The sequence below is a fragment of the Streptopelia decaocto genome (assembly GCF_964273445.1).
Source record: "Streptopelia decaocto genome assembly, chromosome: 11".
NCBI classification, from domain to species: domain Eukaryota; kingdom Metazoa; phylum Chordata; class Aves; order Columbiformes; family Columbidae; genus Streptopelia; species Streptopelia decaocto.
Window position 1 is genome coordinate 2,171,466 of NC_138666.1, and position 25,970 is coordinate 2,197,435.

Genomic DNA, 25,970 nt, shown 5'->3' on the forward strand with positions numbered 1-25,970 from the left:
AGTAATCAATTTATTTTACTGGTAAAGACAGTATTCTCATGACAAGTCAAAGACCTTTGGAAACAGTACATCTGTGCCTGCTATTTAAGCACACACAGACACAAAGAACCAGAATATATTAGAAACAAAAAATATGTCAGCTTGTATAATGGTCCCATTGTTTGCTCCACCAGAGAGGGATTGTGCCATAACATATGACACTGAATGTGCTTTTCTTGTTCTCTAGCCTTCATAATAAAGTATTTGATGCAAATACTCTAATCACATGGAGAAGATGCGGATGTTAGTTGTCCTTCCTTTCATTGCTATTCCCTGCTGCCCAAAGAAACACATTTTTATGAATATTAAAAAAACCAAAGAGCAAATTGATGGAATCCTGCTTTAATGTGTTACTTTTAATAGCAGGTGCTCGATTCTCACTTGGCTCAATGTGAGCCCCCTCTGCCAGACACTGAAGCTACGTTTGTGTAATGCTCAGTAACTGCCACCTGTCTCGTGGCTTCTCCATTCAGCTACTCAGTTATTTTGTATGGATAAATCAGAAGAGGGGGAAAAAGGCAGAGACTAGCATACACCATATTCAAATATATTAAATTGCTCTGTATAGCACTGTAAGTGAATGCAGCCCTGTGCAGCATTTCCTTACAGGTAGTGTCCACGATTTACAGGAAAAAAAGTGGGTTTCCAGAGGTAGAACAGGTCAGTGCACTCATTCATAACGCTTTACTTCCTCCTGAGCAGGAGAAGTCTAAGGTGCAACTTAAAATACACACAGTGACCTTACGTAAAAGGGAGCACATTGACCTTAATTATGCTGCATGGACCCTTGAATTATCCAGTGCTAAACCAGCTCGTCCAGTTTAATACTCCTGTTCCTACTCACTCATTTATCAATGCTTGATAAAGAATGGGAAACAACTGCCCACGAGAGGAGGAAAAGGGCAGGTAGAACTGTGGCGAGGGGCCAGAGGCAGAAAGGAGCGGTGGGGCCACTCCAGCAACACTCCAGCCAGCGCTGTTCTCTGTGACAGATAAACCCCTTGGCCAGCCTGCCCCTTCCCTGGCTGTGCTCACAGCTCTGCGCTCGCTGCCACGTGCTGCTCAAAAGCTGCTCTTTTTTTGCCATTGGGAAAAGGGGACCTCCGTGAAACACGCAGGACTGGGATGTGCTCCCGTATCGCAGCATACACTGTTGTCACACAGCTACACAACACGCTATGAGAAGCAGCAGCCTCAATCCTAGTCCTACCTATGCTTGCACATCTCGTGGTTTTTGCAGCAGCCTTAGATTACAGGAGAGTTTCCAGACTTTGGCTCAGTGAGAACTAAATGCATTCTTCTCCAGACATTTGGTAAAAATATAATAGTTCTTTTCTGCCTGGCTGGAGTTGGAATGAAAGGACAGGGCAGGCCGATACTCCTCTGCTTTCCCTTCCTGGGCACTCATTCATTGGGCTATTACAGGCATGTCTACAGGAGAGTATTGCATGCAGTTAAGCAGCATATTGGACTCAGAACATCCGTGTCTTCCATGCTATATTATCAAATTTCATACTTTTTTTCCTTATGAAAACCAAGGAGATTTCATGTGTGTGAGTCAGCTACTGCACAAAGCCATAGTGCACCAAAATCAACTTTAAACCAACACTAATTAAACTGAATAGACTAAATATTGCCTGCTGCAGCATGCAGCCGCTATGAAAGAACCAGAAGTGAAATCAGAGACGCAATTAAAAAGGTCTGTTAAAAGTACCTGATATTATGCATCTAGATCCATGTGGCCATTAATGTCTGGCATGAGCAGAAGGGGCCTACGGTTGTGAGTGCACTGGCTGAAGGTCCTCGGGACCCATTAACAACCCCAGCAACCCTTCCCCCAGACACTGGACAACGTAGCAGAATTCCTACATCTCCAAAGCCCACTCTATAAACAGAGATGAAATGTGAATATTCAGCGCGCTGGGCCCCCCGCTGAGCACAGCTGAGCCTGCTGCAGCTCAGCTTCAAAGGCAGCGCAGCCTGAGAAAGGAAGCGGGGCTGGGGGCGCAGGGACCGGCCACACGGCTGCTGCGTGTGCACCGCTCGACAGCACCGTCACGTGCACGGACTCAACACTCGGCTATTCTCACACACGGGCAAATGCACCTAATTATTACTTTGCATTTCAAAAGGCTAAGCCAGCTCTGAATGTATCACTGCTGTATTATAACTTACTGTGGATTCTATACTAATTTAGGCTATGCAGTGAGAGCGGGACACAAACTTTCCCTCTGCTGTTCCAGAGGTTACTTTGTGCTGGGACCAGGTGCTCCAGGCCATGGAGTTTTGAACCCCGGAGCAGGTGGATGGGGCTGTGCAGAGGATGGGCACCAACCCCAGGCACCTGCTCTGCTGCTGACCAAGGGTGGCAATTCTGATTCCTGTGGCACAGCAAGAGTCAGGCTCACACTGCAACAGCCAACAGGCTGGTGATTTGAAAAGCTGTTCAGGGATTTGGAGATCCAACTACAGTTCCCTGTATTGCTCAATTCTGAATTTGCATCTTCCATATGCCAAGTGTGTACCCAAAGCAGTGGCGGTTCAGAGTGGTAGGTCCACATAACTTAACACTGCTCTTATTTCCCTGCTCCCCATCCCATTCTGCATGGAAACAAAAGCATCATTCCACCCAAGTATTTCCCAAAACGGAATGTTTGAGCTTTAGACTGCAATAAAGTAATATCCTTTTTGAGTGAGTAGGACAAGAAGATGCCTTTGTCTTACTGTGGCTTCTGCTGGTGCCCAGGGACCGCATCCAGTGTTTCCATCTCCCATCCCATGCAAGGATCTTAAGTGAGACCTTAACAAACTCAAGCTTATCTCTACTGAACAGACATGAAGGAGCCTGGAGTGCTTCCTTGTAAAAGCATGCAAAAGTGTTTCTTTCTGCAGGAGTGCCCAGGCAGCTCCCACTTAAGCAGGATACCATAAGGAAAATTATTTGTTCATTCCTTAGGACTTTTACCACTGCGATTGCTGTGGTTTTGCTAGGACAGTGCAAGGCTTGCGGTGTTGGAAATGAACCACGTAACTACAACGCAGTCAGACGGGAGCACGCTGACATCCCTGGCAGACCTATTAAAAGTTGCCAGATCTGAGGGTAAGATTGATTTACCTTTCTTCACCTCTTAGAAACACAACCTGAACTGTAATCTATTTGGTTTTGGTGGTGGATTTACTTGTTGCTTCTTTTATTCTCAATGGGAACACACATTTATCTGTGGGTCATTCATAACATCTGCTCTCTCTCTGATCTCTCAGACTGATCCCTGTTATGCCCTGTTAGCAAGTACTTCCTAATTACCTCTACTGCAGGGTCTGGGCCATTCTAAAAGATAAAATTACATGAGAATTTGTGCAAACTATGCCCAGGTATCTCAATATGCCCTTGTCAGGCTGTAATAGCACCATTGCCTCTTGCTGAGTGTAGTGGCTCTCTGAAGTCTAGATGGTAGCAATGGAAATGTGGGCTGGTAACACATTTGATGGGTTCAATTTTTCACTGTCAGTGAAAGCATTTTTATTAAGCAGGTATGTTAAAAGTGAAAGGTTTGCAAGAACTTGCAGTGAGGTGAGTTGCATTGGGAAAGCTATCTTTACATCGAAAGCAGGCACAGGAGTCCATCCTCATGAGTATCTTTAAAGAATACAGATTTGTGATTAGTCTTACTGGCCATTGTATGTCATATAAATGTCATCAAAATCTCAGCATGTATCTGACAGTAAAAATACCTGTCTGTTATTAAATAAAAAGTGAGATGATGATGATAGTTTTCCACGGTTCAGCACATGGATCACTGGTGTGGGCTGGGAAGAGCAGGAGCAGGGCAGAAATGTGCACTACAGGCCCTGATTCTGAAAACTTGTAACCCTTAGTCTTATTGAACAGAAGGACTTATGAGTTACATACATGCAGAGCTATGTGGGAATTCAGGCACTAAATATTTACTGAGCAAAGCGACATACAGCTTTGGCTCGGTATAGCATAGTTACAACAGCAAACTGAACTGAAATTTCATATAATGGAGAAAGATCCCTTAGCAGAGATTATTTTAATGAAGCAACAGGCCGAAGCTTCAAGATCTGACACAAATAGATGTGTATAACAAGCAGCCTTTGCCTTAGCACACGTGAAAGTATAACCTGCAACTAAAGGTTCTGGGCTGTGCTAAGAAGATAGACAGATGCTTTTTTACAACTGCTGCCCAGCTTATTTATCTGTTTCTCCTACCAAGACTGAACACAATAAACTGAGTGACCATCAAGAAGCTCTGCTCCGTTAGCAGCTCCGACCATTGCTGTCTCTAATGGAACTTGGAAAGCAGCGACTCTAAGAAAATCTTCACCTCTATCTGATCTCCTCCATACCCTGAAGAGACACTCATTGCATCCACAACATTTACTAAGAGAGTAAGGAGGGAAAAAAGTGGAAAGATGTTAGTGAGATTGTTACCACGTCATTTATAGAGAAGCCAAAGCATCTTTAGTTTTTGAGATGATTAATACAGTTACATTATGCTCAGCCAGCCACTATTTGCACAATGACAGATTAAATATTTATTTTAATGACTACCTAATAAACCAAATTTGTTCTGAAGGTGCTGTTAGTTTATTTATAAAACATGTTTGAAGTTAGCTCAGCTGATTAAAAATTGTAGCTAATTAGATTAACAATTTAACAGTTATTTTACTAATTCAAGACATTCTTGGTAATCCTGGCAGACAAGGCAAAGATCGAATCGGTACAGAGAAAAGATATGTTGGTTTTATTTTCCTGACCTGTCTGACATAAAGCAGAGTTCATCTTTTAATAAGATACCCCAAAAGTTTGGTGTTTTATGAGGGGAAAGAGACAGGGAAATATCACTTTTCCAACCCACACAAATTACTTTATTCAAAGCTTTCATGAGATGCAGACACTGGAAAAGCTATGGATTGCAGGTGAGGAATATCTAGACACCTCACATGTTATTATTTCAGGGTATTTCAAATACCTGTTTTAAAAACATATTTTAGTAGAATTACAATGATAGATATTTCCTTGACAAAAGAGACAGAAAAAAATTGATTATAAGGAATACATTTAATTATGTTTTCCTCTTGTTCTCTTCTACCTCTAACGATGGAAGAAAATGGAAACCAAAAATTCCTCAAAAGTTCTAAGAGCGTTAGAAAGTTACTGTTCCATTTAATGAGAAATCAGTCAAAGATGTTATTTTTTATTCAAAAACCTTTTTCTTAGTCACGGCAGATTACAGGGTAAGTCCAGGCACATCTACACCCTGAAGGCAGAATGAGAACCCACAAGCACTAATGCAAATTCAGAATATGTCCAATTGATTTCTGCAGAGGGTTTTATTTTCAAACCACATAAAAATATGTAGTGAAGTAGTTAAAACCCCTGTGAAATGTCCTTTCCTATGTTATTAAAAGGTGCCTCTATCGCCTCATCTAGTTGTTTTTAGGGACAAAATATTGTTCGTTGTTACTTGACTTGTGACTTGGAGTCATTTCTAAGTATAACTGTCATTTTAGCGTAGTTGAAACTAATATTCACTATTAGGCACAGGGTAGCTATAGATTTAATGACAAATTCCTTCCACGTCATAGACTATGAGATTTAATGAGCACAAGTTGCATTAGAAATAAAGGATAACTCCTTTTAGCATTATTTCCCATTTAAAAAGGAAAACAGGAATCTGACAAAGCAAGCCTGTTACGTTTCCCTTGCTCTAATAAATGAAACTATTCTGATACAAAAAGATGAATTAATAACTCCTGTGTATCAGCATCAGAGACTGTCTATGGAAAAAAATAACCCTTTTCCATTTGGATTGTGCTGATAACGTTTATTTTTCTCTTTCCATCTGGAAACCCTGTGGGTATCATGAGAATTGTAGCGAAGCTGATTGGGGTCATGTGTGAGGGCAGCGGGATCAGCGCCAATGTCACGTCCAGCCTCCTGCAGCTCCAGCAGCTCCCAGAGAGAGTGTAAGTACAAATCTGCAGCATATTGGGAAATGAGGGTGGTAACAACCGAGGTCAGTGGCCAGAGTGTTTCAAATAGTCTCGGGAGCAGTGATCAGATCTTAACCTGCAGCAGATACATTGGACGGAGTTTCAAGAAGGAATTGTGCTGTATCCGGCGGGAATGATGCTCTAATCCTGTTGCTTTATGAAATTTGGGTACAAGCATAGAAATACATGAAGCTTACAAATTGCATGCAGAGAGCCTTTTGTCTTCATCTGGCACAGAAGTTAGAACAGCAGATCTCGCTTCTTGTTTATTTACTTGTTTAATAGCATTGCCGAGAAGAAAAGTAAAAGACAAAGAAATCAGTATTTTAACTATAGGAAGACTGAATTTTCCAGTTCCTGACAAGACCCTATAGTAGAAGTCACCATGGGCTTCCACACATCACTCTGGCAATGTTTTCCTGAGACTGAAATTATGTGGAAAATGTGCTGCCAGTGCCATATTTCATATCATAAAATAGGAGTTGATTTGTCTCATGTGGAACTGGATTTTGTACAGGAACTGTGAACATCGTCTCAGTTTAGCAAAGACAGTGAACCACAGAGTTTAAATGGGCAGCTTGAGGTCGCACAGAGAATGGGTGAGAGCTGGGACCCCCAGGCTCTGCTCCAGCTGCCTTGTTAAAAAAGGCAGTTCATGAACACTGGTAGAGGAGCTGTGGAGAGAACCATATTCATTGCCTTCAGACTTAAGTACATCTCTGTTGAAGTTAGCAGAGAACTGTGAAGAGCACCCTTTCCTACAAAAGCAGCCAGAAACACCATAAAAAAAAACCTATGATGAGAAAAGAGTGCTGAGCAGCAGATGCCTTCTAAAATTGCCCCAGGAGCCTGAGTGCTGTGCCACACTGCAGCACTTTGACACAGTGCACTGACTGCCCCAAGCTACGGGCCACCAAACCACTGCGGCACACTCTGTCTCTCACAAACTCAACACTAGGATTAGAGTGGAATATAAGTTTGGCAAAGACAGCTGCCAGAGTACTTTGTGGTCCTGACTCTGTTTTATCTCGCACTCCAGGAGCTGGAACTTTTACCCATGAAGCGGCCAAACCCCAGCCTTGGCCCGAGGGTGCTCAGTGTCCCTTGGAGGATGTCTGGCCACCAAACAGCAGAGCCAGGTGGGCAGAGGTGACACTCCACAGAGCACTCTCTGGGTTCCAGTTCTGCTTCTGTTGCAGGAACCAATTCTGCTTTTTTGTTTGTTTGCTTTTCCTACTGAGTCCATGGATAATGTGCCTACACAGCAGCGCTAGACTGTGCAAATCCCAAGCTCCCTGTCCCCCAACAGGTTTGCATCACTGAGCTCAGATCATTCTCCTTCTTGCTCACACCTTATGAAAGCGCAAAATTCATTTATATCCAGGAGCTACAAGTATCCTGAGCTACGCTGGCTTCTTTTGTACCTTTAAACCGCCCTTTTCCATTCCAGGTGTTTTTGTCGCCTCAGTTCTCTCCCACCTCCTGCCCCCTCTCCCTCAGTTAATATGTTGCATCTCATTTCATGCTGTGACACCATTAGTGGAACCTAATCTCCTCTCTGAAGTAGACTATTAGTGTTGGTTGGGGCCACCTATGAGGTCGTACTCTCACACAGCACTTAGCTGAAGTAAACGCCTTGTAGCTAATCAGGAGGTGACACCGTTGCCCTGCCCACAGCTCCCCAGCACCCAAATTCCACTATTTATAGGGAGAGAAACCCTAAGCAGCCCAAGCTCTGTTTTTTTTTTTCTCCTACATGACAGAAGCCGTAGCCTTTAAGTGACTAGGATGGAATGAGAAGGGAATAAACAATCAGACAGGGCTGCTGGAACAAATCCTCCTGTTTCATTTTTCTTCTTCACTTGTCTCAGCGGGAGTAGTTTTACCTCCTATTGACACCCATTGTGCTCTTGGCTGCTCGCTATGATGCAGCTGTTTTCTTAATGCCTATCAACCCTCTGCCTTTTTACAATACAAAGGTGACTTGTTAATACAAATGTTGTTGAAACCTTAATAACAATGAGCCCCAATTGTGATCAATGATATTGCACCTTGGCAGGGTATGTATCAATGCTTATAGATTCATTTAAAAGTCATCTGCACAACGCTGCTGATTTTTTATTTTAAAAATCTACACATAAGAAATACGCCTGCTCTATTAGATGGACGTTTCTAACTTTACTGGGTGCAGTAATACAGTATTAGAGTTCTACTGTTTCCTGTGATCCCTACTTAGTCTCATATCTACCACTTTCTATCTGCTCCAGCAACTATACTTAAACAGAATTTCAGTCCTCCAATAAAATCCTCAAATCCCAGCTATGCTCAGTCTTCTTAAAAAGGTACTTTGATGCACCTGATCTTCTCCAAAGGTACTTCCAAGGCAGAATGAACAGCCACATGATTCTCAATACCCTTTTTTGTTTCATTACCAAAACCTCAGCCCAACCCAAAAGCTGTCACCACCTAAACACCACCTGAATTGTCTCTGGACTTACTAAGCAGTGTGATAATGTTATTTCAGAAAGGACATTATCCATCAAAGCTGCGTGTATGAATGGCCACAGCTCAAAATGGCACTGTGTTCGAAAGTAAATATACAGTTTTTAAAGATGACGGACTGGTGCTTCTTTCCATTATGGCATCACTACATGAGTGTTGGTCTAGTCACATCAATCGATGTATGCTAGTGCAAAGACAGATCAAAAGCAGTCAGGAATAATTTCATTTAATAAAGATACCCATACATGTAACAGACATTGGTGTGCATAATCCACGGACAAGTGCCAATTGCAGATGGGAAATAAGCCTGAGCAAACCTGGTTCCTCAAATGTTCTTAGTTCTTGATTAGGGTATTCTAAGTCATTTTCTACTTAACCCACTCAACCAGAGACACAATCGCTGAACTACACAGGGATTGGTTTGCCCTAGAGAAGAACAGATTTTGGTGTTCGAAACATGAAAGCTGAACCATTCAGAAAGTGAGCTACACTGCCATTGTCATTCTAAGTAGAAGAACTATTGAACACAGCTGCTTTATGCTTTGAAAACTGTTTCCAGTGTTCTAGTGTCATATATTCCCCCACTCCAGATCATTAGACTCTTGCATGAAATGAATCAACATTACAAATTGAAAGTAATCTAGCAAACACTCTGTTTCTCATTATAAAATTATTAGGTTCCATTACAGTGTTTTAAAAATCCACACAGGGATTAGCTGGAATTTTGACAAGTGACAACTGCAAAAGCAGGAATAGCTACTAAGGCCTGATTTAGAAGTCTTCAGATTTTGTACCTCTGTATTGTGAACAATAGAGTCTTTTTTGGACCTTTGGTTTGTGCTAGGACTCTGAGTCACCGAATATTTTATGGTGTTCAATGAACTACAGTATGAGTCATTCATCAGCTTTGAAGTATTTTTGGAATTGTGTTATTTTGCTTAAAATTGCAGAAAAAATGACTAGCAGAAGTGATAAAAAATGCAGCATTGTAGATTTAATAAGATCATGTGACGGAATCAGAGCATATACACATCAGCATAAAAAATTAATTTAAGCAAGAATTAGGTCTACAAAGGAAATGAGGGATTCAACAATGAATTGTTAGAGAGTTATTGTATTCTGAACAGGACCCATTTTACTGGAGCTGGTTATGGTTGCCAAAAAGTTCTTGCCTCAGATGCTGTCCGTGCTTACAATACTTATTTCCATACTCTGCTGCAGTTTCCCATTTCTACAGCATTCTGCACACATGCAAGATTTTTACAAGCACTAACTGATTAAAAGCTCGATTGTCAGAACATCCGATACCATACAAAGTGCATGATCTAAAGTAAATTTCACTTGGTGAAGTCAGGAAAGAACAAAAAGACTATTGAAAAAGGTTGGTCCCACTACAGTCTAGGATACAGAGAACTATCCCTAGTGTGCTAAACAGTGATTATTCCTAGATTTACATGGGGGTTTTGTTCTTCCTTTTTTATTTTTTGTTTGTTTGTTTTAAATAGTGCCTAAAGCACTATATATCATAAGTAACAGCTGCAGCATAAGGACCTAAATCATCAGCATCACTGGAAGACAGAGAAAATAAACCAAGCTTTACACAAGGCACAAGAAGAGCAGTAGCAGAGCTCAGAGCTCACACCCTTGTGTTTATGATGACCATCCAACGCTGTTTTTCACACAGGTTCAAACTAAATGACATTTAGTCATGGTTCTTTTGAGTAGAGATCAGTTTTGGCTTTCTAGCAAGGCTGAAATGAAGCCATTTGGATTGGAGAAATAATGGAAAGGATTGTGTCAAAATCTGGAAGTTTTTCCTCTATTGAGAGCCAAAGTTCTTCTGTCACAAGACTTTGCCTGAAAGAGAAAGCTTTCTTAGATGCATGACTGTGTTGACACTCTTATTCTTGCTTGAGAGTGGCTTTTCATGGGTTTTTTGAAACTCCTTACTAAGCAGTATAAACTAAGTCAAATAAGAATGGGCTCATGGGGCTTCTTTGGATGGAACTAACAAATTTACACTTTAGTGAATTCTGAACAAGCCTTGTTTGAATACAGAAGATCTTAGCCAGCGAGAAGTTCACCGTTTCTCAAAGTAAAGCTCGGACATCAAACGGATGGACATCCCATCCTGCTCCCTGCTTGGGAGCAACAGGTAACTATGAAGCTGGATCCAAATGTCCTTTGCTGTTACCAGGTTTCTGAGTGATCAAGGGATGAGGGATCTGCATTTTCTAGTGTGATACTACAATATAGATAGCAACTTACATCTGGCCTGTCCCAAATTATTTTAATACCCCTTCCTACTGCATATTCCCAAATCGTTGCTGCTGAAGAGTGTCACGCAAGCGATGGACCTCTCTTTCCACACTGAATATTCAGTTTTTGGTGTACAACTCTCCTAAGAAAACACGTGTCATTAGCAAGGCATCTTTTATAAAAAGTTTGGTCAGAATACTATGATTTGTCAAAGAAATATTTTAAACTGAATGTTTAGAAATGAGAGGCAGAGGGCTGGGGATAAGTTCTCAACTGGCAGTGGAAGGTGTTCAGTGCATTGAACCATTCAATGTACAATGTCTGCATCATCATTGGTCTGATACAGCTGGTACATGACAGTGTAAATGAGGTGTATTTGCAAGTAAATAGTAACATGACAAACAGTATACAAACTACTTTTTTCATTAAAAATATTCTAACAACTCTAACTGTCTTGACACAGAAAAATTATCTTGGGGAAAAAAGTTTCCCCACACAGCTTCACTATTATTGCATTTAATTGATGAAAAAAAAAAAAAAAAAAAGGAGGGAAAGGGTTTGCTTGTCACTAAAAAATCTGCTAGAGTAAGATTGTTGCTTGGACTTCAAACTCCTTCCTGTCATGCATGAGTGACAGGTGCCAGTTGCAGCAGTTTTCTATTCTCCTTTCTGGAAAATTGGAATTGTGCTCCTCTGAAGAAAGAGCTGGCTGCCCACCCACATTCACAGCCACTACAAGTATAACAGCACTTGCACAAACTTCCTTACCACACTTCTTGTTCAGAGGTAAATTCTCCCATTTCAAGTTTTAGAAAAATGGCTGCTTAAAAATCAAAAGGCTCACAATAAAGCGGGGAGAGGGGACACTGGTTTTCATGCTACTGTATCAAAGGACAGCACGAGTTAAATAGTTTTTCATCAAAAGGTAAAAAAAATAAGTAACGTGTATCATTTAAATGAGGAATCTTTTGTTAACATTTTGGAAGAAAGGTTGACTGTATTTTTGCTGATATTTTTTCTCTGAGCAGATCTAACAAAACCTTCTCTACATTGTAACAGCGTTTGTCTCAGTCAGTCTAGTACATCACGTAATCATATCATTCAAGCTTGTTTCAGGTATGGGTTACTTTTCCATTAATTATATTCCAAGCACATGTATACATAACAGAGCTGTTGGGATGTCTATTTCTATTAGTTTAACAAGCCCTGGTATTAATGAGATTGCTCTATAATTGAACCTTTTCATGGGTCCCTTGGTGATGAAATTATGCTAATCTGAATCTGCAACCACAAGGCATCCATCATACTTGATCAAATAGTAAACATCAACAGCGATACGCTAGGAGTGTAAATGTGCCGTTAATTATTACATAAATGAACAAGCCCCATTATTTCATCTTCATATTTGTGCAACTTAATAAAATGGGTGAGACAGGATGTATCAGCTTCCACTATGTGGCAGCATGGTCCACTTAACCAGAGCTTGTAAATACTCTGGTATCCTGAGCCCTGATACACTGTGTGTAAGAGAGGAAAGAAGGTGGATGTATTTCATCTGTTGTGGGAAACAATGATAGTGATCAGTTACGTACCTTTAAAAGAGAAAAAGCATCCAATTTCCCAGCTGCTGTAATTGTTCGCTTCTAAAGCACGTGTGGTTTGTGGATCACTAAAGGTTTTCAGTGAGAGACGCATCTCAGAATGTCTGCTGGGGGATGATTGATATCGACTGCAAAAATTATTTGTAAACCTAAGCGCATAGGATCTCACGGACCCACACTTGCAAAAACAGATGGGTTTGCGGAATGCCTGTGTTTCTGTAGGCATCACTCCCACCCATGGTCATACCACAATAAAGAAAAGAAGTAAAAATATCAGGCCACTTTTAATTAATAGTATGAGGAGGAACGGAATTGTCACAGTGCAGGCATAAAAATTAATATGCTTTTTTGCCCATGCTTTTTACTAGGTGCACTGTGTCTTATAACTGTCTGAGCAAGTACTAAATTTCAATGCAAGTTTCTTCTGGTTTTGCTTTAACATATACAGAGGTGACCAGAAAATAAAAGCGGCTAAGGCTTTGGTTTGGTGGCATTTTAGTGTGACAAATCACAACCCCAGCATTTATCTAGTGACCGGAGTATCCTTCCACAATTATTCTGCTGAAGTAAAAACATCTTATCGAGGTCTTAGGAATTTTGTGAGCAAGATCCGTACTTCATTGATGTGAAATACATCAGTGCCAGATGTCAGGGACCAATTTAACTAAAAAACAAGACGATTTTCCCCTTTTGAATGTACTTCACTAATTTGTATATAATGGAGCATGGTGTGATAATGATATTAATTCTAGTTTTTAAGCCTGTGTGACCCATGCTTTGTGTCTGTCTTATTTAACAGAATTATTTTAACCGTACTTGTGGAAAAAGACATTCTGTAAGCCATTAAGCTACACATTCAATTAATACAAAACCACACAGATAAAGACTCAGCCTTTTCACTATCCAGGAGCATATAATTCAATGAAGGAGTATTCAAAAACGTGTTAGATAATTTCCAGACATAGTTCAAAATAAGTTCCCCGGATGGATGCAGCCCTGGGGCAATGCAACAGATAGGACTAAAGATGTTCACTCCAAGCTGATTTTACTGCTGCTAAAATCAAGATAAAGGTCCTTGTGACAAGGCCTGCTCCAATATTTATGTTACCTCTATAGGCAAGTGAACTACAAAACCTTAGGCTGATTTAACAAATGATCGCAAAACCAAAATGTTGTTAGGGCAGTTTAGTAGATTTCTAAAAACATTCTCATTGGGTTTTTACTCTAGACATAGATATTTAAAAACACTTCCATTTTAACACTTCAGTCCTGACTCTTTTATATAGACAAAGACATAGAAACAAGACAGGGAGAGCGCTGCCCCTCTGAGCTCCCGGGCTCATCAGGTGTCTATTCACATCCTGTTAACAACATTTTGTATTCCTGCGATTCTCTGCCCTAACTATCCTTTATTAAAATAGAATTATTTGGAGATATACAGCAAACATGGTCAGAGTTTCATAATACAGAAACAGCACATCGCAAAGTACAAAAACATGCTCCGCCTTGCAATTTCTTTGCTTTTCAACACTTGTGAGTGGAAGCACACGGGACTGCTTGGGCAGCCCTCCTCTCCACAAAGTGCCGTGATTTGCTGCTATTAACTTCAGCTAAGCAGCGTAATATTTAACAAATAAAGCTGCCAAAACGTGGCTGCAGATCGGACACAGCGCTCTTTCTGCACACAGCAACTCAGAGCAGGGATTTACCCAGATATTTTTTCTATTCGGAATTGCCACTGAATGTACTCACAGAAAACCCACCTGAACTTATGCTGGTTGTGAAAGGAGTGAATCTCTTTCTCTCATGGATCTCACTGACATCTCACAAGTCAGATGTTGGACCTAATTCTGACCTTACTTACATCATGAGGAAGGAATTGTTGCCATGAGGGTGGTGAGAGCCTGGCCCAGGTTGGCCAGAGAGGTGGTGGATGAACCATCCCTGGAGACATCCCAGGCCAGGCTGGACGGGGCTCTGAGCAACCTGAGCTGGGGAAGATGTCCCTGCGCATGGCAGGGGGGGCACTGGGGGAGCTGGGGAGGGCCCTTCAACACAAACCCTTCTGTGATTCTATGATCACTGCTGATTTCAGCAGCCTGACTTACTCCAGTTTCAAGCAAGACTAGTGTCTGGCACTTTATTTCTAAGAGATTTGTTTCCATCCTTCCTTTTTCTTGTGTTTGACAGCATTGCGTAATGCTGTGGTTTCCCTCAGAAGTGTTTTTGTAACGGTCTCCTGCTGAAATAGCAGCCTCTCATGCTGATTGTAGCCGCACCAGCCAGATTAGGTTCACTCAGTTCTGTGCACCACCTTTGAGTCTTAAACCATCCAGAGAAACCCTGTGATTCACAAAGATAAGAGTTGAAAATGTCAAGGGACCTAGAAAATTAGGGGGAGGGGAAGGAGGAGGCTATCCACACCCGGAAAAACTCCCAACAGAATAGAAAAGTAAAACCTTCTCAGGTTTGTGTGAGTGTATGGATTTGACCATACAAAAGGCTTGATACGTACACGTGCAGCCTTCCTGAGGCATTTCAATCACCTGCGCAACACAGATGCTGGGTGAGAAAGCCCTTTGCTGGGCTTGAACTGGGACATTTTTAAATATTCCTTCTCTGCTCTCAATGTTTTCAGTGCCAGACAGCCCCCGGAATCAGTGCTTGTCACTTCCCTTTGGAAACCTGCATTTCCTATCACGGGAGCTGTCTCATTTCAGATTTCAGTTACTGAATATATATTATTTTATTTATACATTTAAGATTCCTTTATCAACGCAGATAGATAAAACAACCCTCTAGATTTCTGTTAGTTAAACTACAGTAACAATATCATAAATATCATATGATACAAAACTATGGAGCAGCTTTTCCCCAAGGCAGAAGTTTGTTGAACATCCGTTCCATTATACCTAATTTTATTATATCCAGATAGCACAGTAAAACCACTCACTGAGGTTCTTTTGTTCTTGGCATTTTAAAAATAAAAACTTTAAACTGTTCTTACAGTTCCAAGTTTATAGTCATCAACAGAAATCTATCCTTTCTTCAGCTTTATTTCTGTATATAATGCCTTTGTTACATATCACTCTCTATCTTTAGTAATTATTTTCACTTCCTCTCCAAACAACAGTGACAAACCTAAAATCCTCTTGCTTTCTTGCCCATTGCTTAATATTTAACAAAAGTCAGTCTCGAGCGGACTCAAAAAAGCAGTCTCAAACTATGAATGTTTTTGTTAAAAACAAAAACCTTTACTAATGCACATCTTTATTATTATTGTTATTTAACGACACCATATAAGTTTCTAATCCTGATAATATATTTATTTTTACTGCACATTCTAACCAGGAGATTGATGAGCTACTTCGTTCTCCTGTTGCCTATCACAAGATTTATCTGCAATAACATTGATCCTTTTCTATGTGAGACCACACATTTTCAAATAATGAATGACACTGAAACAAGTAAACCCACTAAAGCAAAAGTAGACTGCAATCCTCTTTTCATCCATTCAGACTTTCCTAAATAGTTATCAGCTGCTATTTTAATCTCCCAGCCATGCAAGTCTTCTTACTAGGGTTCAGTAGCAACTTTGTTAAAATTTATTATTAGCAAGCAATTACAACCCTTAATTGTTTATTAGAAATTCAGAATAGTTTCTTATCCGTATTCAATATTGCATAATAGTGTGTATATGATACTTAACCAGTTTCCCTGCTGACAGGTGTATTCATTTATACATGAACTAAGAATGATGATGTAACATGATACTGCTCGTTTCAAGTCTATTTCCATCTAAACCATTTCCTTGGTGTCAAGGATGTCCCTCTATGCTTTTAAAATCAATATAATCCCGATCCTTTCTTGAGTGGGAGTTCCCAAACCTACCAACCACACATATAATCCCAAAATACAACCAGGAAAGGCCAGTACTGATGCCGAAAGCCAACAAAGGTTAAGTCATTAGTGCAGATTTCCTAAAGTTACTATCATTCAGAAATTCTCATCCTGACACTTCATGGCCACAATTGAGATCTCTTTCAGTATGCTGGTTCTAACTAATTTGTCTCAGAAATTGGGTCCGTGTCAGCCTACAATATTCATTTCTCTCACAGTTCACAGTCTTTTCAGGTAACTGCAGATGCACGTAACATCTGATTCATCAGCTGAGAGGAAAAAAGACAGTATTGCTGGTGCCACAAGACCAAAGATATCAGTGCACAGCATTGCACTGGAGAGTAATGGTAAGCTGAACTTCCAAGGAATTCAAAGTTCATTGGTTAACTATTCCAAAACTCCTCAAGCAGATTTGCTTTTGCACCCTTCCTAATATCTTGTGCTTGTCAATACCTGCCACCCATATTTTTTCTGGATAAACATGTCTCAATCAGTACAACTGAGACAAATGCAATGCCTGTGGATATACCCATACATTAAATAGGGATGTGTGCTCAGAATCACTAAGTGATGAGAGAATTGATCAACCAGAATAAAGCACAGAAATGGAAATCTTACATGAAGGGTTGACGTCATGGATATTCCGGGGGGGGAAGTTCTAAAATTATAGCTGAAAATGACAGAAGGCAGTCTCTCAAAGTTTATATATATGTGTGTGTGTGTGTGTGTGCACATATGTATGTGTTTCTGTGTGCTCATGTTGCCTTTTTTTTCCATTATAGCTACAGAAATGATTTTCTTTTAGATCAGCTCTCACTGCAGTAGGCTTCCTATCAGAAATGAAACAATGTAGTTTTAAGTCAGATCTGGTATCATTATGGTAGATGACAGTAATTATAGTGCAAACATAGACTGAAATGGTTTCCCAGGAGGTATGTACTCACCACTGCCCACAGACTGCAAGCTTTTCGGCACCTCTCTTTGAAGGGCTAAGGAAGGATTGGCCATTATTCCCACAGAAGGGTAGTATAGACATCACAGCCTAGAATGAATGGTTACAAGATAGAATTAAACTAGTAGCAGTTATGAGACAGACGTCAAAATCATGTAAGATTACAAAAACCATGTGTCTACACGGTTTTGCATATGGCAGCAGTAAACTACAACTTCCCTCTCCTGAGCAGGAGCTGCCTGAAGATGACACACAAGGCACATGAGATAGTACAGCAACCCAAGATGGCCTGTCAAAATGTTGGCACTTACAAGCAGCACCCACAGAGCCTGGAGGCTGCTAAATTTAGGCAGTCTCCAAAGAGATGTTTTCAAGTTCAAAACATCAGACTTAGGTGAAGGGTGTGGAAATCCATGGCAGAAAGGTAGAGTGAGCTGAAAGGAGGACAGGGGCTTTGTGGGAAGAGGAAGAAATGGCTTTGGAATTGGACGTGGCTGTGTGACATCAGCTTAGTGTTTGGGAAGGATCAGGTAGCTTTGGAACAAGAAGAGGGGGCTGTGGAACTCCAGGAGGGACTGAGGTTGCTGTGGGCATGTCCTGCCCTAAAAGAACACTCTAAATACATTTCAGACTGGAAACATCCTCAGGACTGGTATGAATACTCCCTCCTTCCCACACTGGACCACCTACTTAATGTCCCAAGTGGCGTAACTTCTACTGAGCAGTAGAGTCTGCAGTTCTCAAATATACAAACATAGTCTTTACTGCACTACTGTTTCCAGTTACATTCAGACTACCTGGAAAACCTTGTTATGGGTACTCAAACAAGTTCACTTACAGCCTTTCTTAAAGAACATGCTCTGTTCTCCAAAACCTTTGGTGGGGAAAAAAAAATCTTGTACACCATCCTGACCTGTGCCACTCCTAGTGTGTCAGGAGTTCAGAACCAAATCAGTTCCTTACGTTCACTCCTTGACCATTCCACTCATGTTGTTTGCTTTCCTGGGTGTCTCCAAGTTTTAAAACTTTTATTGCAATCATTTAATGAGACTTCTAATACAGTAAATGCTCCATGGTCATAGGCTGAATAAGACCAGTGCCAGCTAGTGCCCTGCAGAAAGATTATATGGATGTGCAGATGGGGTCCATGTTGAGAAGGTACCAGGTAATTCTTGCCTCTGTCCTTTGAAAGGAAATAGGTTTAGCAAATTAATCATCACGTAGTTTTAAAGATCACTTCTATACTTCCTTCACTTGGTAAGTTTGTATTTCCACCTTTCCTTGCTCAAAAGCTTGTAAAGCTTCTTAATTTCACACAAGGAAGACTACAGCTTCACATTAAGATCAGATTCAAATCTGCAAAACTCAGGAGAATTCTAACTCTTAATTTTAAGGTTATATCCCACTATTGAGTTACAGAATTATTATGTTCATTAATGGAGCTATGGCTGCAAAACCCCAAAGTGTTTATCACTGAAATAGCTCTGGGAAAAAGCATTATGTCTTCTTTGAGAAGTCACACAAAAGCCCTGAAGTTCTAATGCAACAATTGTTTGTTTTTGCAAAATGTTCACTGTTTTCTAACTTTTGCTTGACAGACATGATGACAGAGATGATACTTTTTCAGGCTACATGAATTAATCTTTGCTGGAAAGATTTCATAGCTATACAGTGGATATAGATTATGTGTGAAAGGGGATGAATTGAAATCTAATTAGATTTCATTTTAAGTCTAGCTGCTGCAATTATGACTTCTGAATAAAAGTGGTTGTTATTTAGCAGGGTAGCCTAAGCAATGCACATAATTATTATAATTATTATGTACCTAATGATATCTAATAGGAGTCAGCATTGTAAATAAATGCTGTAGACTGTTCAGCAGGGTGGCCTGCACTTTGCAGAAAACTACATAACAAAGGTTAATAAATATGTTTGCAGATGATTGTTTTACAGGAACCCTGGGCAGCACTATCTGTTGGAGATTAGTTACATTAGGACTCAACAGACCAGAAAACATCCAGAATAATAGTCTCAGTCCTAGCTTATAGATGCAGTGTATTAACATAGCTAAACCGAATTCCTTCTTTCCCCAATTCCCAATACTCCTCAAGTATAAGCTATACTGTTAATTTTTTTATGTGACCACTTAGCGTGCACAATTCAACTTCTTTATTTATTGAATGCTATAAGTCAGAGAATGTGAAATCAACCACACAATCAGTTCTGTTCCAAGCTCCTATTTAATTCTCGGAATTTAAGAACATAAAACGGATACCGCTGTTTGAAGTGTGGATTACAATAGCTGCAGATGCTGCCTAACCCCTATTTGCACTGTATTAGTAGAAGAATTGTATTTATGTAATGAAGACAATGTCTACTGCTGATATAGATGACACATTATAGATTTAAAATTGCATGTGTTTGCAAAGTGCATCTCAGAACCTTCAATTTCCAAAGTCCATTGTGTTTTCAATTATCTTCCCACCCAGGCAAACTAGGGAGAGACTAATCAAGCATAATGTCCCCACATAATTCCCACTATGCCTTCCTTGGAGAGGTCACAGGGCACTGTCAGATCCCGACTGCAGCTTGCTCTGCCATGGGAAACACTGGTATGATTTACAGTTTATAGTCTCCATCACTAAATGTAGCCATTAGTAACAGCATGCCTAGCTACAAAATAATCAAGTGTTTTGTTATTTAAAGTTTTCCCACATGACTTCTGAGATCATTTTAGCATTTTAAAATTATTTTGCTAGTGGTCAGTTAGGTTCCAGAAAACAAAAGATACCAGCCTGCAGTAAATATTCCAGTAATGTAATTAAGGCTCTTGCATTGATTTGAGTGTAAATATTTATTTTTGGAAAGCACATGCTGCAAATGAAGGGAAAGGGTATGTATCTCTCACATGTTAGTAGATGGGTTATTAACTGATTGCTGTCCTACAATGAAAGGGTATAATCCAGAGAGTCACCTAATTGTCTCCTGAATTGGAGGTTTGTGGGTTGTCACATAAAAGCCATCCCCAAGAGAACCTTCCATCAGAGATGAGAATTGGCTGCCCACTCATCTCTGCGTTGAGGCTGCTCGTGTCAAACCATCACTGCCGTGCGAATGAGCACACGGTCACACTGCTCCGTCACCTACAACAGCCACTGGCCTTATCATGTCATCTGAGGAGGTAAAAAGTTATTTAAGGTTCTGTAAGATTTCGTACCCTCAAAAGAATGAGACCTCTAGGACAGTTGAACAAGGATAAGGGTAAAAATCACCCCTGTTGATATACGAATACGTGCACTTTCGTCTATTCACTGCTAGTGGAAGGCAGAGAAGCTCACAAGTTTTATTCCCCCCTATAGCTATCCTATACAAGCCATAAATGCATAACTAGAAAGAGCATATTACAACATGTGTCTCAGAACACAGTTTTTTAAATATGTGAAGCATATACCAATAACAATAATGAAATATTGCTTTTAACCTAAGTTGGGTTTATTAGAACCTACCGAAGGTACAGCTGTCAAACTGAAAGTAATCTCTAACTGAACATTATTTTACAATATTAAACAAGGTAGCAATGCTTTTGGAACAAACAAGAGGGCTCCTTCCTGATTCAGCTTTCGATACAGGAATAATGTGAAATTATGAAGTTGATTCAGCTCAGAAAAAAGCATAATTTTTTAATCACAATATTTTTAAGCCCCAAATGGAATTCATTTTAACAATTCATGAATTAAAGATATGCTTTGAAATTGCGTCCAGCTTCCTAAAAGCACATATAATATATCTATACAGCTAACTTAGCCACTAATGTAAACCAAGTTCTATTTACATTTTGATTGCTACCTCATATCTATCAATTAATGGCTTGTACTCATAAAACACAACCTTCAACACCTAGCTGACATGAAGAACTTCCATATACATTTCAGGCTCAGTCTCTACAGACTACTTTGTTGGCAATGCTATGTGTGAAGTTAAGTACTGCAGTTGTGGTTTTATCTATGTAAAATTGATTTATCTAATATTCTTTTGACCAATTTCCATAGGTGAATTCTATGCCTTAAAAAATACAGCTTAACAGAGTATTAAAGCAAAAAAAAAAGCAGCCTGGTGCATAAATGTTAACAGCACTCTAACAAATTGCATTTGAAGTCACAAACCCCATTTTTTACTGATATCAGCATGAATTTTGATTCAGAGAACTAACATTTTCCTCATTAAAAAAAAAATCCATTGGCTTTGACAGGAACTTTTGGTATGTAGAGCCAAGAAGCGGCGTCTCCCCAGTAGACTCTGGCAATAGGAATACAAAGGAAGTCAATGGGCTTAAAGAGTGACCCTTGTGCTCATTTGACTGAAAATGAATTCATTTTCTTCATGCAGTTGAAAACCTTTTTTATATCTAGCCTGGTCAGTATTTGGACTTAATTTGAGAACAAGAGATAACACCCCAGCACAGAGTTAATGTTTCCAATTGCTCTGGTCTGAGCGCTCTGCCCACAGCTGTGAGGCAGTAAGGAAGGGGGGCATGGATGGGGCAGAGCCGGACTGACATCCAGACTGATCAATGAGTATTCCATCCCATTAGTGTCATGTTTCTTCTCCATTGACTGTGGAGTAGAGAGATAAGAGATGATGAGTGTAGACTAGATTGCTCCACTTATTCCAAACTGAAGTTGGGCAGCATGGACATCAGCACACAGCCAAGGAAGCAGCACAATCCAGTGACAGGTACCCATGAGAACAGTCAACCTAGACTGAAAATTGAGACTACACTGTGGTCTGCGGTAGGAAGGGCAAAGTAAGAGGGACTTGTAAGTACCTTCTGAAAGGAACTCAGAAGGCAACACTTTTTATAAGCTCTGAGCAGAGCTTGTGGTACAGGGAATGCCTCAACCGAGAAAGATGTGAGCATGGTGGACTGAACGCCGTGCTGAGCAGATCAGGTACACAGACCACTGAACCCTGCTCCTCATGAGACAGGTGCTTGCTGACTGCAGAGTGAAACTTCTTTTCATCCCCATGGAGTAATTACCAGAATATTTTTACTTGAAGTACAGTTCGTAGCACTGAGCTTCTAAAAAAATAAGAGGTTAAATTAACCAGCACTCCAAGACAGTAAAGAAGGGGTTCTCATCAGCAGTGTATTGCATAGTTATTGTAATCAGCTAGCAAAGAACACATTATTTCTAGAGTACTACAGTAGGATGAGTGGCAACTTAGGTCATCTGCATCATTGTCCTTCTCATGGTGCATCAGATCAGAAAATTATACAAGAGAACTATCTATGCATCATATACATTATCACCATTATTGTCAGTAAAACTGAGTTCTCATTGTTCAGTTTAGCACAATAATAGCAATCTTGGAATCAATCCAAATTGGGTACAGCCAGTTTATAAACAGCATCCTATTAAACTCCTCAGAATATGTTACCTAGCAGTTTCCAAGAAATAGGTTGATGTAGACTTATAAGTTAAAATGTCTTTCATGAACTGAAATTGTAGAGTTTATGCAAAATGTTTTAATGATGTCCCTTGTAGCATGAGTGACTGCTAGGACTAAATCTTGCAAGAAATTAACTGCCCTATTGAACTTAGCATTTTAGTTTGGGTGTATGCCAGGGTGCATCAGATCCCATGTGCTCATGTAAGATTCAGCAACACTCAGAAAAGACACCTTTTCCAGACACTGGCACAGATTATGTGGTACTCTGACTTTCTCCCTCTGGCTTTGAACAGAAGGCTTTTCCCTATGTAGTATGTGGATATTTTTCTGCCAAAGTGAATGCATTCAGATAAGATACAAGATTAGGGGTTTGAATTTCTGTAGCCGCTACTGGCCCAGCTGCCTGCAGTCTATTTATTAAGCTGTTAACCCTAGTGTCCTAATCAAACAGAAGCCTCAGACAATTGTCTTCTATTGGACTAAATTTCCATTGTGTTTTAAACTGCAGTATCAAGTAGCTGTGTGATGTTCAGATTTGGGGAGGATAGGAAGAGGATAGCCTAAACCTTTCTATGGGATTTGTATTCAAGTTGGACACTGACCTACTTTAGCACCATACTCTCTGTACCTTTACAGAACAAACTGTAAGCTTTTAGAGTGAAATACCCTCGATGGAGATAAACGTAAGGGATGTTGCTCTGCCCTTGCTTATAAGGGAGCTGTTAGTCCAGATGTTTGGCTGAAGTCAGTCTGAACAGTTTCCATCACATAATTCTTTGTATGAGGGAAACAATGGGGTCCTCAAATGATCTGAACACATGTAATGCTAGGAAATGCAGTTTGTCATAAGCAAGAGGAAAATACTCTGAGAATTACTGATTAAAATACTGACAGCACATGGCTGATGCACAGAAAGTACAGGTGTGGATGGAGATGACAATTTATGTTTAGTTTCACATGTCACTCATCTTCGCTCCAGCCTTATCACAGCCTTTCTGATCAACACAGCGTTTAACAACGCTCCTGGGAGCAAAAGGAGTTTACAAAGATAAATGGGGGTGTGAGGGGCTGGAAACTAAAAGAAAGCTAAAGTAACAGGTGACAATTTTACTAGTTTTAGTGGTTTACTAATAACTGCTATCATAGTGAGAGGTAAACAGCACATGCAAAATGTACGTTTCAGGTGACAATATATTTCACTGTTAAAAAAGGGTCTTTCCTGGGTAAAAGTTACAGTTATTACTTCTACACAGAAGCATGGAAAAAGTTACAGCTAAATCATTTGCATATAAAATTCTAAAACTGCATACTTGTGTCTAGCTGGAAAGCTAAATGGTTATTTGGACAAATGTTTGCTGTGGTTGCACAGGTTAGTGAAGTGAATGTGCGGAATTTGACATAACCTACGTGTTTTCAGAGTAGATCAAAGCAGTAGAGTGAATTGTATAAGGAAGAAGGACAGGAGAATAAAAAAAAAGAAAAAAGAGTGATTTAAGTGAAGAATTTAGTTCTGAGCATACAGAAAATTAACTATTAATGCTGATGAATCAAACCTTCTGACCTACAATCATGGCATGCTCGCAGAGATGAAAAAAATCTCAATATAGTATTGAAAAACTTGCATAATGTCTAATGTACAAATGACTGAACAAGTTTCCCTGTGTATCAGATCAAGAGACCCATCTTTGACTCTTCTAAGCAACAACTTCAGAAAGCACCTTCTTGAACAGAATTCCAAGAGCACTACAAAGCCAGCCCTCTCCATATAAGTTGTAGTTTTCCTGCTATTTAATACCCAAATTAGATCTTCAGAATTATCCTGTGGTTACTTCTCTGACATACTATGACTTCAGACACGCCAGACACACGTGGTGCTCATCAAAGCTGCCTTGCTTAAAATCAGATAGTCAGGACTAGGAAAGATGTGATCATGATAGGCACAGGCAGAAATAAGGAATGGATACAGAACAACTACAGCATCTTGAATGTTACCAAACCATGCAAATAAGAGTCTATCCTTATTATGGATTAGTTACTGTGAGGTCCAGGTTGCTATACAATGGTTACTAAAGCAGATACAAGCAGGTTTAGTCATAGTATTACTGATGACAGCCCAAAAAAGAGAGACCACAAGCCATGAGTAGTGGCAGTCTGGGCAACAAACACCTACTTGTTTCTTGCAACAATCTGGTGAATTCAAAGTCTCCCTTTTCTTTCTCCCATGAGGAAATTCTTAAGGAATGGAATTAAAAAAAGAAAAAAAGGGGGGGGGGGGGAATAAAAAGCTGTTATATAGAAGTAAATAGTTTTGTTCCCTTGGAACCTCACTGCCAGTATCTCCCTAAGACCACCACACAAACCCTCTGGATCTGACAGCTGATTCCAGTAACAGCGGACGAGAGAGGTGAGGAGAATCATGGCTCTGGTGAGGTTTCATGCTTTATGCTTTTCTTGATGTCCTGTGGACATCTGGAAGCATTGTCCAAGAGGAGGGGTGCAGGATTCTGTCCCCTTTACCCCCAGAGAAGGAGGTGGTGTTCATGTCACCTCACTCAGCAAAAGGCAGTTTGGGTCACAGAGGCACCATTGCTGCCCTTCTGTTCACAACCTCAGCGCATCTCCTAGTGCTGCACAGCAATTGTCAGCCTCTGAACACTCCCAATACTCCTATGATCAAGGTTTATTAGGGGTCTAGATTTGTTCCAAAGAAATACGCAAAAGGAAAAGGAAAAAACAAACCCCAGAAGTGTAACATTTTATTACACACGGTTCCTCAAAGGCAGGTTGCAATTTTAGTTAAGACAACTAGATGGATGGAGGCACAGCTCTGTGAGGGCTTAAACTGCCCTCTGTTCAAACTGCTTTAGCACACAGATGGCCAGAGCACCGTGCATGAAATACTTTTCAAACCAACATCCACAGACAGTCGCAACTGGTGGTGTTAATCACTTCACTTGCAGGAAGGGAAGATGGCTCTGCCATCTGTACAGGTAATGGAATTAAGAGACACAAAATAGACAGTTGTCAACGTGCAGAAAGTAACAGCATGGGCACATGCACAAGTGGACGTAAATTCTTAAGTCTATTAATCCGCTGCCCGCCCTTCCTCCCACACTGCCAAGGTGACCATAGCCCACCTCTACCCCACGAGCCACACGCTTCTCTCCACCAACTGCATCTCATTGTCGCGCACTGACATAGCAACATAGCAACAAGATGATAGACTGAGATCAAGACAGAAGAAGAAG